Here is a 9,914-nt window from a genome sequence, read left to right as displayed (position 1 = left end):
TGTTTAAATTGCACAGAACACAACTGTTTTTCTTTTTGCAGCAAAACTGCTCTGTCTTTGTGCTGTTTTCCTCATCTGTACACTGCCGATGAAGTAATGACACCGAAGAGAGCATCATGGATGCTAGCCCCTATCTGGCTAGTGTATTGGTCAACAGTGACACTGTGAGGCTGAGACAGAGAACTGCAAGGGTTTCCTTCTCAGTCAGTATAGAATAGAAAAGTGACCTAGATATGAATGTGATCATATTTTGTTGTGTTAGGAATAAACACAATACGAAAGCATGTGTTTCCACTAGAGTTGTTTCCCTTATTTGAGAAGAACAAGCACTGTTTGGGAAGCAGTCCTGAGAGGGGCCATGGTTCAGTCGTAGTGCATCTGTGGCATGCAGAAGGTCCTAGGTTCAATCCCTGGCATCTCTCGTTAAATGACCAGGCAGTAGGTAATTAAAAAGACCTCCACCTCAGTACAAGGCAGCTTCAGGCATCCATGTATTTTTAATGTACTTCATTTAACTATTTTTCAGCTAGGGTGTCTCAGTAAATACTGAGAAATTGCCACATTTTCTGGTGCACAAATCAGGAACCTAAGCTCCAGAGTAGTAACTGTGATCTTACCCTTCAATTTCTTTTCTGTCCTATCACAGATTCCTTTCCATCTGCTTTTTTTTTTTGTCAAGGACAGATATTATTACCAGATGAGTAGCCATGTTAGTCTGTTCAAGCTAAAACGATCAAGACTTTTGTGGCACCCTAAGCACAAACACGTTATATTAACACAGTAGTGGTTAAGAGGGGCAGACTCTAATCTGGAGAACCGAGTTCGATTCCCTACTCTTCCACATGAAGCCTCCTGGGTGAGCTTGAGCAAGTCACAGTTCTCTCAGAATTCTCTCAGCCCATGTGGAGGCAGGCAATGGCAAACCACCTCTGAACATCGCTAGTCTTGAAAACCTTATATGGCACACACACAGTTTTCCTAAACTGGTTGATAACAGTGATGGCTGATGAATCCCAGGTCCTTTTTGAGTCCATGGGAGATGGTGTCAAAGTTGTTGATGAACCCTAATATAGCAGGGTAGCATTTGATAAAGTGGATGCTAGTCCACAAATGGTTTTGCTGGAATAAAATGTCACTAGACTCCTGTCTAATTCAGTAATTTCACACTAGAGTCTCCCTTTGAACTTCTTCTGCAGGATAGTGACTTTGAGATCACCAGCAGTGAGAGTTTAAAATCTTCTTCCACTGGTTTCTGAATGTAGATACTTGGATGTAAAATCTTTGTCCTTTTTTATGTTCAGTGCTGAAGGGCTATTTGATACTAGATGGCTTATATTCCTTTGGAGGATGATCAAATGGATATGCCCAAGTTGGTATGGATGATGGTACTGGATATTGTAGCAGTACTGTCCGAGAGGACAGAGTTGGCATCTGGGTTTGTTGCAAAGTCTGATCTCTGGATTTGTGTCTCTGGCTCAAGTAGCTGACTTAGGTTGGGGAAGGAGCACAGTCTGTAAAGGTCTACCATCCAAGGTGTGTAAGAGAAAAATATTGTCTAGACAAGAGTATATATCACTGATGATGCAGTGGACTGGTTTGTGACAATCTTGTCATGTTGAAAAACACAATAATCTAGTTTGTGATTCAGAGCGGTCATAGCACAGGAAAACTGTGCAGTTTCATAGCTGGAGAACTTCACATTCTGTGTCTGATTGTTGACAACATTCTACATGGAAGACCCATTCTCCTTTTTCCTCAGAAAGGAACTTTGTGAAATGTCATCCAATTGGCCATCTGTATATTGATTTAGAGATATGTACTCAAGTGAGAAGGGAGGGAAGGTGGCATATAGCCGATCTCATCAGCTAAGCAGGGTCAGTACTTGGAAGGGAGACCACCAAGGAAGGATCTGCAGAGGAAGGCAATGGCAAACCACCTCTGCTTCTCACTTGCCTTGAAAGCCCCTTGCTGGGGTCGCCATAAATCAGCTTAGACTTGATGGCACTTTACACATACACACAAACATTGCAATGAGAAGTGGCCAGTATTAATCTTGGAAGTTTACTTTGGCTAAATGTTGTTAAAATATGTTTTAAAACCTTATCTCTTTGCTTTCTAGGTGCTTAGGTTCTGATTATTCAATCCAGTATGAAAGTTTATTGTCCCTGAAGCAATCGCTCTGTGCAGGTAGAGGCTGAACTTGCATACGATAACATTTGTACAATGGTTGTGTTTCCATAACACAACAAGCCACTGAAGAGTACCAGTAGTTTTCCCCACCACCTTCAAACGTTCTGCATAGTTCCAATATTTTCACACAGGTTTAACATCACTTGATGGCTCACAGCTTCTCTTTTCCTAGAACCCTCTTCACGTCATTGATGGTAAGGAAATATCTGCAGAATTTTCAGTCAAACCACCTGTGCTTCCCATGACATCATGTGCAGTTGAAACAATCACTGCCAGTGAGGTTGGTGGCTCATTATTAAACTTTTTTTTTTTAAGTTGAAACAAGCACCTAAGAATGCTAGGCTTTCATACACCAGCACTAATCTGAAATGTATGTTATATACCCATTGTGGTGGTAGAAAGGTAAAATTCTCATGATAAGGCTTCTTGTAAAGTACAAAGTATTAGGAGTATTGTCTGGATCTTTTTGATATGATACAGGAAGTGGTGGAGTGCATGTGGTGGATGTTATGTTGGAATGACTTTCCTATTCCCATTACACACACACACACACACACACACACACACACATTTGATGGAAAATCGGTGAATCTCAAATTATAAATAAATTGGTGCCTATCCCGTTCTTTTATGCCAACTATATACATAGCTGTTTCTCATTCTAATGCTAAAGAAAATACTATTCACTACATTAACGAACACAATGCTGTCTGTAATTTTTTAAACAGTAAAGCCATTGTGATTTCAGACTGAATGCCATCTTGCCCATTTCTGGGCTGGATGCTGTAGCCAAGTATCATCCTGATAAACGTATGTCCATTATTTTAACATGTGCTAAGAATATTCTTTCATCTTGGACATGACATTTATTTGTCTTTACCATTTCATTTTTTTAACATATGAATTGCTTCCCTGGATTTATTTGAGATTATTTTGTTCAGCATCCTTTCAACTGCAAAAACCAAGCTCATACCCTGGAGCTTGAATGATCCAACAGGTGAGATAAAAACATTTAAAATAATTAAGTACATACATTTTATTATGAATTAAGATTTATATAGTGATCCAATGGCAATTGCTGGTTGCGATTTACAATACTGAGGATGGGTTTTATTGTTCATGTTGTGTTTCTGGAGTTACTACATTATCGGTTCTTGTAGGTTATCCAGGTTGTGTGACCGTGGTCTTGGTATTTTCTTTCCTGACGTTTCGCCCACAGTTGTGGCAGGCATCTTCAGAGGAGTAACACTGTCCTATATTTTTGATCATGTTTTTATTTTGATTGTAGTCATGTCAGGTAGATAAAAGTTTCCAGAATATTCTCTATTATGTTTGTTTTAACAAACACAGCCCATGTGGGAAAAATTATAGTAATTTCAATAACCAACATGTGAGGAAACATGAACACTGGTCAGTCAAAGTCGGTTTTGTCTACTGTTTCCTTCTGGAGAGGTCTCCTTAACAATAATATGTGTGGTGATGATTATTATTTTTGTAAGATGAGCCTTTTTGCCCACAAAATTAGGAGAACTATATCAATATATACATAGCACTTTCCATTCTAAAAGAAGCACTGAGAATGGCAAGAATTATTTGCACCATAATGAATACATGAAACTACCTTATGCTGAGTCGGACCACTGGGTCTCTCAAGGTCAGTATTGCCGGCTCTGACTAGAAGCACCTCTCCAGGTCACAGTCTTTCAAATTGCCTACTACCTTATCCTTTCAAGTAGGTAACTTCTGCATGCAAAGTAGATGCTCTATGCTCTACCACTATGCCATAGCCCCACCCCAATGATATTTGTTTAATGTAGTCCAAGACACTCTTCTGAATATATCACACACTAAATGCATGACTCACAGTGTGCATGACTCACAGTGTAAGCAGAGTTACACCTAAGTCCATTAAAGCCATTGAGCTTAGAAAGTTGCAACTCTGTTTTAAGACTAAACGACTGGAATACTATTATCATTTGTGTACTTCCATTCATTCCCTTCCCGTTTGTTATTATCTCAGTCTCCTGAAATGCTTCCAAAACCACTACAATTCACAAAACACCAGGTTGACAGGGGGGGGGGGAATCTTCTCAGAGGCCAGCTACATTTAGACCTGCACATGCGAATGAACTGTCACTGATTAGTTGTCACAGGTGAAGGTTTTATATTTCCCAAACTCAACACAAGCACATTATTTACCATTGTAGACATTCCATACATTTGGCTGTGATATTGAGATATGACATCAAGCAATGAATTATCCCTTTGTAGCAATGGTTTTAAATAAAAATATCTCAGCTAATCAGAAATTGTATGCTAATTGTATAGAAAAGTTACAGATTCTTGACTCTCTGCACCATTACTTCTCATTCTAAAGTACAACATATTTTGCAGTATATTATGAAAATGATGTTTATAAGAAAACTCACCTTGGCAGTTGGAAGAGAGTTGTAAACAACTATACTCCATTATGGTTTTCTAAAAAAGATTATGGATATACAACATAAATGGTTTCTGAAAAGAAAACTTACCTGGTCACTATGCTCCATCTCAGAATTTAAAGGGTTTCCTTCATTGTCTACAAAAGGCACACCAGATTTGTCACCACAAAGAACAACATCTGCAATCTGAACATTGGGTGTCAGAAATGTAAACTCATTTTTCCTCGATTCTGAGGACAGACACAGCTGGTAGGAATAAGGCAAAGTCCCATCTTCATAATTTGGTGGAAAGATGGCACCAGTCTTTGAAGGAACAGGACCAAAGCACTGCAGGAACTTGGGATTCCCTGTTCGTCGAAGCTTCATCAGAATAGCCAGAATCACCGTCAAGAGGAACAAGAATGAGATCAAAGCCAAGGCCAGCACCAGGTAGAACTGCAGATCAGACTGATTGTCAGGGCTGCTGGATTGGTTTTTCATTTCAGGAAGGGCTTCCTGAAAGTTCTCAGCAAATACCAGGTTCAGTGTCACAGTAGCAGATAATGATGGGTGCCCATTATCCTTCACCAAGACAATTAGTCTCTGCTTCACAGCATCTCTTTCCAAGAATGTACGTGATGTCCTGATCTCACCAGTATGGTGTCCAACTGTGAAGAGTCCTGGCTCAGTGGCCTGAAGCAGGTGGTAGGAGAGCCAGGCATTGTGTCCAGAGTCAGCATCCACTGCTACCACCTTGGTCACCAGATAATCTGCATTGGCTGAACGAGGTATCATCTCAAACAAGGCTGAGCCTTCCATCCCTTTGGAAGGGTAGAGAATCTGAGGGCTGTTGTCATTCTGGTCCAGAATAAACACTTTCACCGTGACATTGCTGTTGAGAGGAGGAGAACCTCCATCTTGAGCCTTCACTTGAACCTCAAAATCTCTGAATTGCTCATAGTCAAAGGATCGCTGTGCATATATTATGCCAGTTTCAGAGTTTATAGAGATATAAGAGGAGATAGGCAGGTCTTTAATGTTGCTGTTGAGGACAGAGTAAGTTATTTTTGAGTTGTGGTCCTGATCCAGATCTGAGGCTTTGATACTGAAAACGGAAACTCCAGATGGATTGTTCTCTTGCACATAAGCTGAGTAAGAGGATTTTTCAAAGATAGGGGGGTTGTCATTAACATCAGAAATCTTTAATGTGATAGTTTTTTGCATAGAGAGAGAGGGAGTGCCTTTGTCTGCAGCTGTAATTGTGATGTTATACTCAGCTGTGTTTTCTCTATCTAGGGTACCCTCTGTAAAAAGTTTATAGTAGCTATTAGATGTTGATATAATTTTAAAAGGCAAATCATTTTGCAGTTGGCAAGTTACTTTTCCATTTTCTCCAAAATCTCTGTCATTTACATGGATAACAGCAATTAATACTCCAGATGCAGAATCTTCAGGTATTGGGCTGGATAAAGAGACAAGGATAATATCTGGGGCATTATCATTCTCATCTGATATCTTTATTTCAACATTGCAGTGTGCAACTAATCCACCTCCATCTTTTGCTTCTATTGTCATGGTGTATGCATCTGTTTCCTCAAAGTCCAGTGTTTCAATAACTGTAATTGTCCCATTTTGCGGATGTAGCAAAAATATATTGCGGGCACCTTCAGTGATGCTGCTAAAGCTATAGCTGATCTGGCCATAGGAACCTTCATCTCTGTCAGTGGCTTTCACTTGTACCACTGAAGATCCTTTGGGGGCATTTTCCTTCAAGCTGACCTTGTACACTTCTTGTGCAAAAACAGGGGGGTTGTCATTGGCATCAATAACAGTAACCCATATTTTGGCTGTCCCTGTTCTGGCAGGCTTCCCCCCATCCACAGCCAGAAGGGTTAAATGGAAACTGCTTTCACTTTCCCGATCCAACTGTTTGCTCAGTACCAATTCTGCATATTTATTCCCATCTTCTCTCTCTCTAGTTTCCAGTGTGAAATATTGATTAGGCATGAGAATGTAATTCTGGAGAGAATTCATTCCAGCATCTGGATCTACAGCATACCCAAGAACAAACCTGGCTCCTGACAAAGTTGATTCACTTGGTTCTAGCCTGATATCCTCATTTAAGAAATGTGGTGTGTTATCATTAATATCCTGGATTGCTACAGTTACATGAAAAATATTCATGGGATTTTCAACCATGACTTCAAAATTAATAAGGCAGAGTGCAGTTTTCCCACAGATGCCCTCTCTATCTATCCTCTCATTCACATACAGGTTTCCATTTTGTGCATTGACAGTAAAATATTGCTTTTTACCTAGAGAAAGTATATGAAGATTGCGAATTGCTATATCTCCAGTATTTAGTCCCAAATCTTTGGCAAGATTTCCCACAACTGAACCCTTTTCCATTTCCTCAGGGATTGAATACTGAATCTGTTCTGAGGCAGTCTTGCAGAACAAAGACAATAATAAGAGGAGAGGTACTTGCCTTCTTATTAACCAATTGTTCTCTTTGTGGCTTCCTTCCATCCCAATTGCTGTCCTTTTCTTGTTTATTTTGGTCAACTGAGATGTTTCAAATCCTCATCAGAATGCAGTATAGTGTGACTAGTTTCTGCTTAGTTTGTATTTCTTGAAATTGTTTCCTTTCCCCCCAGAAAAGACTGGTAGAAAGCTTCGGTTCTCTGCTGTTTTCCTGGTCTGTAATCCACAACTGAGAAAGCACACAGAATCATCCAGTGGAGTTTAGCTCCATCATGAGAAGTACATTGGCCAACAGCGGCACTCTGAGTCTCAAATGGAGAACTGCAACTGTCATCTTCTCTTTCTGGTAAATAAAATGGAAGGGTTTATTTCCTCTCTCAAGTCTAACACGCAGGCAGCATTTTCAAATTCAATATGGGAAACCTTGACTTGTAAAGACCATATGTCCATACATTTCTCTGTTTGTTTTTATTATCATTAAAGCTGAACTACTCCATTGAAATCACATTATTAATAGAGAAGAACTGTATCGGTCCATTTCCCACACTCTCAGATTCTATGCACTGTGTTTTTGTGTGTGTGTTTTTAAAGAGCGTAATTGTTCTCAGTGTTTGCAGAAACAATCCCAAATGAGGCTTTGTAAATACTGTGGAAGGCACATAAATCCTCCCTTGATGGCCCAAACCAGATTTATGCATATATTCAGACTGGACCAAAAAGTTGCCTATCACTTTTCACAAACAGATAGCTGCTTTAGATGATATTTGTTGACAGAGGTGGGACTCTGTGACAGGCTTTTCCCACCAATCAAGGGGATTCACACAGCCTCCTATGATTTGGGGGGACTAGGTTTGTTTAAAACTATAAACCTACCCCTCAGTTACCAGGTGCTCTTAAGGTAGCAAGGGTATAGGAATGGGTCCGTTGCTGTGAGGTAAATTTTGTGGTGAACAAGTAGAATACGGAGATCACTGAGGCAGGATTAGTATAGAATCATCATTGAAGATTTATTTATTTACAGGTTGATTCCAAACAGATCAGCAGCACAGGTCTCTAGATAGTGGAGAAACCTGGCTGAGGCACATAAACTGCCCTCTTCCTGAGGCAGACCTGAACCAAACTATCTCCTGCCGTGCTTCCCTCCGATATTCCACCCCCCTTCTGAAACGTGATTGGATGCTGGAACAGCACTCCCAAAGGCTCAGCTGAGTGGCTGTTTTTCCCCTCAGGGGCAGGACAGCCTCCTGTCTGTCACAGACTCCCCGGGGGCACCTCTCTCTATTTCAGAAGACTTTTTATGGCACTGTACCAAACCATCGGTTCTGAGCCATAATTCTGGCTAGAGTGTGTAATAGTCCTTTTCCTTGGCTTACAAGGATGTCTTGTCCTGCTTATATAGTGATGAAGAGAGAGCTTTCGAGACCGAGACAGTAGAAAGAAAATGGCACGTTCTTCAAGTATTTACTTCATATGAAAAAGAGTGTCAATGAAACAATGCAAGATTACATTATGTAAATGGATCCAGGTCTTTAACTGACTGATTACTGACTATCTCATGAGCATAAATATAATTCCAAGTCACTTTTATACATAATAATTTTTCCCAATCATCATCATCGGTAGATCTCAGACCAGCCTCTCTCTCAGCCTAACATCCCTTGCAGGATTGCTCATGAGAATAAATTGGGGGGTGGGGGGAGCGACCAGACATGCTTGCCTGAGCTCTACTTATATTATAAATTAATACATCAATTTCTTCACTGAAGGAATACAAGACCACAGTGTTAAAGGATCTTGACTTTAGCAAGCCCTTTAAATGTCAATTTCATGGGCAATCACTATTATTCGGCCAATCACCTTACACAAAACTTTCTCATCATTAGGCATCATGTGTTACCATTATCACATTTCACAAAGAGCCAATCTACACATACAGAAAATGTATGTGGCACAGCTCTTCTGTGACTACCACATCAAAATACAGATGGATAAGTCTTATATTTAATTCCTTTCAAGAATAAAAATGTCCTAATACTACCATGTGAGGGAGGATCACAAGCTACAACACTCATGTTCAGGGAAGGATAATTATTAAATGTGCAAGTTCTTCCCCCTTGACTTCTGCAGTGGTACAATTATAAGAGAACTCGTTCTTTTCTGAAAGTATAGATAGTTTGAAAACCATATACTTCAGGAGGGTGGTAGAATCTGTACATTTAAGTGTAAGGTCTTGTGAGTAGCACCTCCATTTTAGAGCTATTAGATAGAAACAGTCACATGGGGTACTCCCAGACATGACATAACATTCATCTCTTTCTACAGCAGTTTCTATATACCCTCCGTCATGAATCTGCCTTATAATAAATCAGACCCTTGGTCCATCGAGGTCAGTATTGTCTACTCAAACTGGCAACGGCTCTCCTGTGTCTCAGGCAGTGGTTCTTGTCATCACCTACTGCCTGGTCCTTTTAACTGGAGGTGCCAGAGATTGAAACTGGGACCTTCTGCATGCCAAGCAGATGCTCAACCACTGAGCCACAGCCCTTCTCTATCCTTACAGTCGGTGGTGGTGTGTGTGTGTGTGGGGGGAGAGTAATATTTTGAAAAGTCCTCCATTTTCACATATCACTTTCACCTTTAAGCTTAATCCAGATAAATAAGAACATATTGAGTTCAAAGTGCTGGACAAGATATTAAATAAACATTATGATAAATCATAGTCTGAGGGTCACATGTACATACAGGTTTAGATTTATCAGGCCTGGGCAAGGTGTGTATGCTGAACTTTTGCTGTGGGGATTCCCCCCTCTTTGACCCCCC

At 40.3% G+C, this 9,914-nt stretch overlaps 1 protein-coding gene across 4 annotated transcripts in view; it reads right to left on the bottom strand.

Annotated features, from left to right (window-relative positions):
* The window catches only part of LOC130488791 (protocadherin gamma-A12-like), a 358,724-nt gene that overhangs the window by 239,351 nt on the left and 109,459 nt on the right, over positions 1 to 9,914 (bottom strand). The gene's annotated exons all lie outside the window — the stretch shown is intronic.

This window comes from Euleptes europaea, chromosome 17, assembly GCF_029931775.1.
Source record: "Euleptes europaea isolate rEulEur1 chromosome 17, rEulEur1.hap1, whole genome shotgun sequence".
Lineage (NCBI taxonomy): Eukaryota > Metazoa > Chordata > Lepidosauria > Squamata > Sphaerodactylidae > Euleptes > Euleptes europaea.
This window is presented reverse-complemented; position numbering and strand designations above follow the sequence as displayed.